Raw genomic sequence first — 12,150 nt, 5'->3', positions numbered from 1 at the left:
TAAAAACTGTCTTACAGCATTGCAAAATCATTGTATTTCATGACACATAAGCATCTTTCAGTTTGGCAAGTTTTGCACTAAACATTGAATGAAGCAGCTTTCTCACATTGAGAGAGCAGCTTTTGAGCAGATTTGGGCTTGTTTTAACTTCATTTGAACAGAAGCACTATTTCAACATTATTGGTCTCAGAAAACTGTAAACTGACAATCTAGAGCTATGAAGCTCTAAAATAAGTTTTTGTGCATATAACTTCTAACACATTAAAAACTGTCTTACAGCATTGCAAAATCATTGTATTTCATAAGACATAAGCATCTTTCAGTTTGGCAAGATTTGCACTGAACATTGAATGAAGCAGCTTTCTCACATTGAGAGAGCAGCTTTTGAGCAGATTTGGGCTAGATTTCACTTCATTTGAACAGAAGCACTATTTCAACATTAGTGGTCTCAGAAACCTGAAAACTGACAATCTTGAGGATTGAAGCTTTAACATACGTTTTTGTGCATATCACTTCTAACACATTAAAAACTGTCTTACAGCATTGCAAAATCATTGTATTTCATTACACATAAGCATCTTTCAGTTTGGCAAGTTTTGCACTAAACATTGAATGAAGCAGCTTTCTCACATTGAGAGAGCAGCTTTTGAGCAGATTGGGCTAGTTTTAACTTCATTTGAAAAAAATCACTTATTCATCATTTTAGGTCTCAGAAACCTAAAAACTGACACTCTTGAGCATTGAAGCTCTAAAATAAGTTTTTGTGCATATAACTTCTAACACATTAAAACTGTCTTACAGCATTACAAACACATTGTATTTCCTAACACATAAGCATCTTTCAGTTTGTTAAGATTTGCACTGAACATTGAATGAAGCAGCTTTCTCACATTGAGAGAGCAGCTTTATAGCAGATTTGGGCTTGTTTTAACTTCCTTTGTACAGAAGCCTTATTTCAACATTAGTGGTCTCAGAAACCTGAAAACTGACAATCTTGAGGATTGAAGCTCTAACATAAGTTTTTGTGCATATCACTTCTAACACATTAAAAACTGTCTTACAGCATTGCAAAATCATTGTATTTCATGACACATAAGCATCTTTCAGTTTGGCAAGTTTTGCACTAAACATTGAATGAAGCAGCTTTCTCACATTGAGAGAGCAGCTTTTGAGCAGATTTGGGCTAGTTTTAACTTCATTTTAACAAAATCACTATTTCATCATTTTTGGTCTCAGAAACCTGAAAACTGACAATCTTGAGCATTGAAGCTCTAAAATAAGTTTTTGTGCATATAACTTCTAACACATTAAAAACTGTCTTACAGCATTGCAAACACATTGTATTTCATAACACATAAGCATCTTTCAGTTTGTTAATATTTGCACTGAACATTGAATGAAGCAGCTTTCTCACATTGAGAGAGCACCTTTTGAGCAGATTTGGGCTTGTTTTAACTTCATTTGAACAGAAGCACTATTTCAACATTATTGGTCTCAGAAACCTGTAAACTGACAATCTTGAGCATTGAAGCTCTAACATAGGTTTTTGTGCATATAACTTCTAACACATTAAAAGCTGTCTTACAGCATTGCAAGCATATTGTATTCCATAACACATAAGCATCTTTCAGTTTGTTAAGATTTACACTGAACATTGAATGAAGCAGCTTTCTCACATTGAGACAGCAGCTTTTGAGCAGATTTGGGTTTGTTTTAACTTCATTTGAACAGAGGCACTATTTCAACATTATTGGTCTCAGAAACCTGTAGACTGAAAATCTAGAGCATTGAAGATCTAACATAAGTTTTTGTGCATATAACTTCTAACACATTAAAAACTGTCTTACAGCATTGCAAAAAACATTGTATTTCATATGACATAAGCATCTTTCAGTTTGGCAAGTTTTGCACTAAACATTGAATGAAGCAGGTTTCTCACATTGAGACAGCAGCTTTTGAGCAGATTTGGGCTAGTTTTAACTTCATTTGAACAAAATCACTATTTCATCATTTTTGGTCTCAGAAACCTGAAAACTGACAATCTTGAGCATTGAAGCTCTAACATAAGTTTTTGTGCATATAACTTCTAACACATTAAAAACTGTCTTACAGCATTGCAAAAAACATTGTATTTCATATGACATAAGCATCTTTCAGTTTGGCAAGTTTTGCACTAAACATAGAATGAAGCAGGTTTCTCACATTGAGAGAGCAGCTTTTGAGCAGATTTGGGCTTGTTTTAACTTCATTTGAACAGAAGCACTATTTCAACATTATTGGTCTCAGAAAACTGTAAACTGACAATCTAGAGCTATGAAGCTCTAACATAAGTATTTGTGCATATAACTTCTAACACATTAAAAACTGTCTTTACAGCATTGCAAAAAAACATTGTATTTCATAAGACATAAGCATCTTTCAGTTTGGCAAGATTTGCACTGAACATTGAATGAAGCAGCTTTCTCACATTGAGAGAGCAGCTTTTGAGCAGATTTGGGCTAGATTTCACTTCATTTGAACAGAAGCACTATTTCAACATTATTGGTCTCAGAAAACTGTAAACTTACAATCTAGAGCTTTGAAGCTCTAAAATAAGTTTTTGTGCATATAACTTCTAACACATTAAAAACTGTCTTACAGCATTGCAAAATCATTGTATTTCATAAGACATAAGCATCTTTCAGTTTGGCAAGATTTGCACTGAACATTGAATGAAGCAGCTTTCTCACATTGAGAGAGCAGCTTTTGAGCAGATTTGGGCTAGATTTCACTTCATTTGAACAGAAGCACTATTTCAACATTAGTGGTCTCAGAAACCTGAAAACTGACAATCTTGAGGATTGAAGCTCTAACATACGTTTTTGTGCATATCACTTCTAACACATTAAAAACTGTCTTACAGCATTGCAAAATCATTGTATTTCATTACACATAAGCATCTTTCAGTTTGGCAAGTTTTGCACTAAACATTGAATGAAGCAGCTTTCTCACATTGGAGCAGCTTTTGAGCAGATTGGGCTAGTTTTAACTTCATTTGAAAAAAATCACTTATTCATCATTTTAGGTCTCAGAAACCTGAAAACTGACACTCTTGAGCATTGAAGCTCTAAAATAAGTTTTTGTGCATATAACTTCTAACACATTAAAACTGTCTTACAGCATTGCAAACACATTGTATTTCATAACACATAAGCATCTTTCAGTTTGTTAAGATTTGCACTGAACATTGAATGAAGCAGCTTTCTCACATTGAGAGAGCACCTTTGGAGCAGATTTGGGCTTGTTTTAACTTCATTTGAACACAAGCACTATTTCAACATTATTGGTCTCAGAAACCTGTAAACTGACAATCTTGAGCATTGAAGCTCTAACATAGATTTTTGTGCATATAACTTCTAACACATTAAAAGCTGTCTTACAGCATTGCAAAATCATTGTATTTCATGACACATAAGCATCTTTCAGTTTGGCAAGTTTTGCACTAAACATTGAATGAAGCAGCTTTCTCACATTGAGAGAGCAGCTTTTGAGCAGATTTGGGCTAGTTTTAACTTCATTTTAACAAAATCACTATTTCATCATTTTTGGTCTCAGAAACCTGAAAACTGACAATCTTGAGCATTGAAGCTCTAAAATAAGTTTTTGTGCATATAACTTCTAACACATTAAAAACTGTCTTACAGCATTGCAAACACATTGTATTTCATAACACATAAGCATCTTTCAGTTTGTTAATATTTGCACTGAACATTGAATGAAGCAGCTTTCTCACATTGAGAGAGCACCTTTTGAGCAGATTTGGGCTTGTTTTAACTTCATTTGAACAGAAGCACTATTTCAACATTATTGGTCTCAGAAACCTGTAAACTGACAATCTTGAGCATTGAAGCTCTAACATAAGTTTTGTGCATATCACTTCTAACACATTAAAAACTGTCTTACAGCATTGCAAAATCATTGTATTTCATAAGACATAAGCATCTTTCAGTTTGGAAAGATTTACACTGAACATTGAATGAAGCAGCTTTCTCACATTGAGAGAGCAGCTTTTGAGCAGATTTGGGTTTGTTTTAACTTCATTTGAACAGAGGCACTATTTCAACATTATTGGTCTCAGAAACCTGTAGACTGAAAATCTAGAGCATTGAAGATCTAACATAAGTTTTTGTGCATATAACTTCTAACACATTAAAAACTGTCTTACAGCATTGCAAAAAACATTGTATTTCATATGACATAAGCATCTTTCAGTTTGGCAAGTTTTGCACTAAACATTGAATGAAGCAGGTTTCTCACATTGAGACAGCAGCTTTTGAGCAGATTTGGGCTAGTTTTAACTTCATTTGAACAAAAGCACTATTCAACATTATTGGTCTCAGAAACCTGTATACTGAAATTCTAGAGCATTGAAGCTCTAACATAAGTTTTTGTGCATATCACTTCTAACACATTAAAAACTGTCTTACAGCATTGCAAAATCATTGTATTTCATGACACATAAGCATCTTTCAGTTTGGCAAGTTTTGCACTAAACATTGAATGAAGCAGCTTTCTCACATTGAGAGAGCAGCTTTTGAGCAGATTTGGGCTTGTTTTAACTTCATTTGAACAGAAGCACTATTTCAACATTATTGGTCTCAGAAAACTGTAAACTGACAATCTAGAGCTATGAAGCTCTAAAATAAGTTTTTGTGCATATAACTTCTAACACATTAAAAACTGTCTTACAGCATTGCAAAATCATTGTATTTCATAAGACATAAGCATCTTTCAGTTTGGCAAGATTTGCACTGAACATTGAATGAAGCAGCTTTCTCACATTGAGAGAGCAGCTTTTGAGCAGATTTGGGCTAGATTTCACTTCATTTGAACAGAAGCACTATTTCAACATTAGTGGTCTCAGAAACCTGAAAACTGACAATCTTGAGGATTGAAGCTTTAACATACGTTTTTGTGCATATCACTTCTAACACATTAAAAACTGTCTTACAGCATTGCAAAATCATTGTATTTCATTACACATAAGCATCTTTCAGTTTGGCAAGTTTTGCACTAAACATTGAATGAAGCAGCTTTCTCACATTGAGAGAGCAGCTTTTGAGCAGATTGGGCTAGTTTTAACTTCATTTGAAAAAAATCACTTATTCATCATTTTAGGTCTCAGAAACCTAAAAACTGACACTCTTGAGCATTGAAGCTCTAAAATAAGTTTTTGTGCATATAACTTCTAACACATTAAAACTGTCTTACAGCATTACAAACACATTGTATTTCATAACACATAAGCATCTTTCAGTTTGTTAAGATTTGCACTGAACATTGAATGAAGCAGCTTTCTCACATTGAGAGAGCAGCTTTATAGCAGATTTGGGCTTGTTTTAACTTCATTTGAACAGAAGCACTATTTCAACATTATTGGTCTCAGAAACCTGTAAATTGACAATCTAGAGCATTGAAGCTCTAACATAAGTTTTTGTGCATATAACTTCTAACACATTAAAAACTGTCTTACAGCATTGCAAAAACATTGTATTTCATAAGACATAAGCATCTTTCAGTTTGGCAAGATTTGCACTGAACATTGAATGAAGCAGCTTTCTCACATTGAGAGAGCATCTTTTGAGCAGATTTGGGCTAGTTTTAACTTCATTTAAAAAAAATCACTATTTCATCATTTTTGGTCTCAGAAACCTGAAAACTGACAATCTTGAGCATTGAAGCTTTAAAATAAGTTTTTGTGCATATAACTTCTAACACATTAAAAACTGTCTTACAGCATTGCAAACACATTGTATTTCATAACACATAAGCATCTTTCAGTTTGTTAATATTTGCACTGAACATTGAATGAAGCAGCTTTCTCACATTGAGAGAGCAACTTTGGAGCAGATTTGGGCTTGTTTTAACTTCATTTGAACACAAGCACTATTTCAACATTATTGGTCTCAGAAACCTGTAAACTGACAATCTGGAGCATTGAAGCTCTAACATAGGTTTTTGTGCATATAACTTCTAACACATTAAAAGCTGTCTTACAGCATTGCAAACATATTGTATTCCATAACACATAAGCATCTTTCAGTTTGTTAAGATTTGCACTGAACATTGAATGAAGCAGCTTTCTCACATTGAGAGAGCAGCTTTTTAGCAGATTTGGGCTTGTTTTAACTTCATTTGTACAGAAGCACTATTTTAACATTAGTGGTCTCAGAAACCTGAAAACTGACAATCTTGAGCATTGAAGCTCTAACATAGGTTTTTGTGCATATAACTTCTAACACATTAAAAACTGTCTTTACAGCATTGCAAAAAAACATTGTATTTCATAAGACATAAGCATCTTTCAGTTTGGCAAGATTTGCACTGAACATTGAATGAAGCAGCTTTCTCACATTGAGAGAGCAGCTTTTGAGCAGATTTGGGCTAGATTTCACTTCATTTGAACAAAAGCACTATTTCAACATTAGTGGTCTCAGAAACCTGAAAACTGACAATCTTGAGGATTTAAGCTCTAACATAAGTTTTTGTGCATATCACTTCTAACACATTAAAAACTGTCTTACAGCATTGCAAAATCATTGTATTTCATGACACATAAACATCTTTCAGTTTGGCAAGATTTGCACTAAACATTGAATGAAGCAGCTTTCTTACATTGAGAGAGCAGCTTTTGAGCAGATTTGGGCTAGTTTTAACTTCATTTGAACAAAAGCACTATTTCAACATTAGTGGTCTCAGAAACCTGAAAACTGACAATCTTGAGGATTTAAGCTCTAACATAAGTTTTTGTCCATATCACTTCTAACACATTAAAAACTGTCTTACAGCATTGCAAAATCATTGTATTTCATGACACATAAACATCTTTCAGTTTGGCAAGTTTTGCACTAAACATTGAATGAAGCAGCTTTCTTACATTGAGAGAGCAGCTTTTGAGCAGATTTGGGCTAGTTTTAACTTCATTTGAACAAAAGCACTATTTCAACATTATTGGTCTCAGAAACCTGTATACTGAAATTCTAGAGCATTGAAGCTCTAACATAAGTTTTTGTGCATATAACTTCTAACACATTAAAAACGGTCTTACAGCATTGCAAAAACATTGTATTTCATAACACATTAGCATCTTTCAGTTTGTTAAGATTTGCACTGAACACTAAATCAAACAGCTTTCTCACATTGAGAGAGCAGCTTTTGAGCAGATTTGGGCTTGTTTTAACTTCATTTGAACAGAAGCACTATTTCAACATTATTGGTCTCAGTAAACTGTAAACTGACAATCTAGAGCATTGAAGCTCTCATAAGTTTTTGTGCATATAACTTCTAACACATTAAAAACTGGCTTACAGCATTGCAAAAAACATTGTATTTCATAAGACATAAGCATCTTTCAGTTTGGCAAGATTTGCACTGAACATTGAATGAAGCAGCTTTCTCACATTGAGAGAGCATCTTTTGAGCAGATTTGGGCTAGTTTTAACTTCATTTGAAAAAAATCACTATTTCATCATTTTTGGTCTCAGAAACCTAAAAAAACTGACAATCTTGAGCATTGAAGCTCTAAAATAAGTTTTTGTGCATATAACTTCTAACACATTAAAACTGTCTTACAGCATTGCAAACACATTGTATTTCATAACACATAAGCATCTTTCAGTTTGTTAAGATTTGCACTGAACATTGAATGAAGCAGCTTTCTCACATTGAGAGAGCACCTTTGGAGCAGATTTGGGCTTGTTTTAACTTCATTTGAACACAAGCACTATTTCAACATTATTGGTCTCAGAAACCTGTAAACTGACAATCTTGAGCATTGAAGCTCTAACATAGGTTTTTGTGCATATAACTTCTAACACATTAAAAGCTGTCTTACAGCATTGCAAAATCATTGTATTTCATGACACATAAGCATCTTTCAGTTTGGCAAGTTTTGCACTAAACATTGATTGAAGCAGCTTTCTCACATTGAGAGAGCAGCTTTTGAGCAGATTTGGGCTAGTTTTAACTTCATTTGAACAAAATCACTATTTCATCATTTTTGGTCTCAGAAACCTGAAAACTGACAATCTTGAGCATTGAAGCTCTAAAATAAGTTTTTGTGCATATAACTTCTAACACATTAAAAACTGTCTTACAGCATTGCAAACACATTGTATTTCATAACACATAAGCATCTTTCAGTTTGTTAATATTTGCACTGAACATTGAATGAAGCAGCTTTCTCACATTGAGAGAGCACCTTTTGAGCAGATTTGGGCTTGTTTTAACTTCATTTGAACAGAAGCACTATTTCAACATTATTGGTCTCAGAAACCTGTAAACTGACAATCTTGAGCATTGAAGCTCTAACATAAGTTTTTGTGCATATAACTTCTAACACAATTAAAAACTGTCTTACAGCATTGCAAAAAAACATTGTATTTCATAAGACATAAGCATCTTTCAGTTTGGAAAGATTTACACTGAACATTGAATGAAGCAGCTTTCTCACATTGAGAGAGCAGCTTTTGAGCAGATTTGGGTTTGTTTTAACTTCATTTGAACAGAGGCACTATTTCAACATTATTGGTCTCAGAAACCTGTAGACTGAAAATCTAGAGCATTGAAGATCTAACATAAGTTTTTGTGCATATAACTTCTAACACATTAAAAACTGTCTTACAGCATTGCAAAAAACATTGTATTTCATATGACATAAGCATCTTTCAGTTTGGCAAGTTTTTCACTAAACATTGAATGAAGCAGGTTTCTCACATTGAGACAGCAGCTTTTGAGCAGATTTGGGCTAGTTTTAACTTCATTTGAACAAAAGCACTATTCAACATTATTGGTCTCAGAAACCTGTATACTGAAATTCTAGAGCATTGAAGCTCTAACATAAGTTTTTGTGCATATCACTTCTAACACATTAAAAACTGTCTTACAGCATTGCAAAATCATTGTATTTCATGACACATAAGCATCTTTCAGTTTGGCAAGTTTTGCACTAAACATTGAATGAAGCAGCTTTCTCACATTGAGAGAGCAGCTTTTGAGCAGATTTGGGCTTGTTTTAACTTCATTTGAACAGAAGCACTATTTCAACATTATTGGTCTCAGAAAACTGTAAACTGACAATCTAGAGCTATGAAGCTCTAACATAAGTATTTGTGCATATAACTTCTAACACATTAAAAACTGTCTTACAGCATTGCAAAAAAACATTGTATTTCATAAGACATAAGCATCTTTCAGTTTGGCAAGATTTGCACTGAACATTGAATGAAGCAGCTTTCTCACATTGAGAGAACAGCTTTTGAGCAGATTTGGGCTAGATTTCACTTCATTTGAACAGAAGCACTATTTCAACATTATTGGTCTCAGAAAACTGTAAACTGACAATCTAGAGCTATGAAGCTCTAAAATAAGTTTTTGTGCATATAACTTCTAACACATTAAAAACTGTCTTACAGCATTGCAAAATCATTGTATTTCATAAGACATAAGCATCTTTCAGTTTGGCAAGATTTGCACTGAACATTGAATGAAGCAGCTTTCTCACATTGAGAGAGCAGCTTTTGAGCAGATTTGGGCTAGATTTCACTTCATTTGAACAGAAGCACTATTTCAACATTAGTGGTCTCAGAAACCTGAAAACTGACAATCTTGAGGATTGAAGCTCTAACATACGTTTTTTGTGCATATCACTTCTAACACATTAAAAACTGTCTTACAGCATTGCAAAATCATTGTATTTCATTACACATAAGCATCTTTCAGTTTGGCAAGTTTTGCACTAAACATTGAATGAAGCAGCTTTCTCACATTGAGAGAGCAGCTTTTGAGCAGATTGGGCTAGTTTTAACTTCATTTGAAAAAAATCACTTATTCATCATTTTAGGTCTCAGAAACCTGAAAACTGACACTCTTGAGCATTGAAGCTCTAAAATAAGTTTTTGTGCATATAACTTCTAACACATTAAAACTGTCTTACAGCATTGCAAACACATTGTATTTCATGACACATAAGCATCTTTCAGTTTGTTAAGATTTGCACTGAACATTGAATGAAGCAGCTTTCTCACATTGAGAGAGCAGCTTTATAGCAGATTTGGGCTTGTTTTAACTTCATTTGAACAGAAGCACTATTTCAACATTATTGGTCTCAGAAACCTGTAAATTGACAATCTAGAGCATTGAAGCTCTAACATAAGTTTTTGTGCATATAACTTCTAACACATTAAAAACTGTCTTACAGCATTGCAAAAACATTGTATTTCATAAGACATAAGCATCTTTCAGTTTGGCAAGATTTGCACTGAACATTGAATGAAGCAGCTTTCTCACATTGAGAGAGCATCTTTTGAGCAGATTTGGGCTAGTTTTAACTTCATTTGAAAAAAATCACTATTTCATCATTTTTGGTCTCAGAAACCTGAAAACTGACAATCTTGAGCATTGAAGCTTTAAAATAAGTTTTTGTGCATATAACTTCTAACACATTAAAAACGGTCTTACAGCATTGCAAACACATTGTATTTCATAACACATAAGCATCTTTCAGTTTGTTAATATTTGCACTGAACATTGAATGAAGCAGCTTTCTCACATTGAGAGAGCACCTTTGGAGCAGATTTGGGCTTGTTTTAACTTCATTTGAACACAAGCACTATTTCAACATTATTGGTCTCAGAAACCTGTAAACTGACAATCTTGAGCATTGAAGCTCTAACATAGGTTTTTGTGCATATAACTTCTAACACATTAAAAGCTGTCTTACAGCATTGCAAACATATTGTATTCCATAACACATAAGCATCTTTCAGTTTGTTAAGATTTGCACTGAACATTGAATGAAGCAGCTTTCTCACATTGAGAGAGCAGCTTTTTAGCAGATTTGGGCTTGTTTTAACTTCATTTGTACAGAAGCACTATTTCAACATTAGTGGTCTCAGAAACCTGAAAACTGACAATCTTGAGGATTGAAGCTCTAACATAAGTTTTTGTGCATATCACTTCTAACACATTAAAAACTGTCTTACAGCATTGCAAAATCATTGTATTTCATGACACATAAGCATCTTTCAGTGTGGCATGTTTTGCACTAAACATTGAATGAAGCAGCTTTCTCACATTGAGAGAACAGCTTTTGAGCATATTTGGGCTAGTTTTAACTTCATTTGAAAAAAAAATCACTATTTCATCATTTTTGGTCTCAGAAACCTGAAAACTGACAATCTTGAGCATTGAAGCTCTAAAATAAGTTTTTGTGCATATAACTTCTAACACATTAAAACTGTCTTACAGCATTGCAAACACATTGTATTTCATAACACATAAGCATCTTTCCGTTTGTTAAGATTTGCACTGAACATTGAATGAAGCAGCTTTCTCACATTGAGAGAGCAGCTTTTGAGCAGATTTGGGCTAGTTTTAACTTCATTTGAACAAAAGCACTATTTCAACATTATTGGTCTCAGAAACCTGTATACTGAAATTCTAGAGCATTGAAGCTCTAACATAGGTTTTTGTGCATATAACTTCTAACACATTAAAAGCTGTCCTACAGCATTGCAAACATATTGTATTCCATAACACATTAGCATCTTTCAGTTTGTTAAGATTTGCACTGAACATTAAATCAAACAGCTTTCTCACATTGAGAGAGCAGCTTTTGAGCAGATTTGGGCTTGTTTTAACTTCATTTGAACAGAAGCACTATTTCAACATTATTGGTCTCAGAAACCTGTAAATTGACAATCTAGAGCATTGAAGCTCTAACATAAGTTTTTGTGCATATAACTTCTAACACATTAAAAACTGTCTTACAGCATTGCAAAAACATTGTATTTCATAACATATAAGCATCTTTCAGTTTGGCAAGTTTTGCACTGAACATTGAATGAAGCAGCTTTCTCACATTGAGAGAGCAGCTTTTGAGCAGATTTGGGCTAGTTTTAACTTCATTTGAACAAAAGCACTATTTCAACATTATTGGTCTCAGAAACCTGTATACTGAAATTCTTGAGCATTGAAGCTCTAAAATAAGTTTTTGTGCATATAACTTCTAACACATTAAAAACTGTCTTACAGCATTGCAAACACATTGTATTTCATAACACATAAGCATCTTTCAGTTTGTTAATATTTACACTGAACATTGAATGAAGC

This window comes from Carassius carassius, chromosome 33 (assembly GCF_963082965.1).
Source record: "Carassius carassius chromosome 33, fCarCar2.1, whole genome shotgun sequence".
NCBI classification, from domain to species: domain Eukaryota; kingdom Metazoa; phylum Chordata; class Actinopteri; order Cypriniformes; family Cyprinidae; genus Carassius; species Carassius carassius.
The sequence above is the reverse complement of the archived record's forward strand: the minus strand, read 5'-3'. Positions refer to the sequence as shown.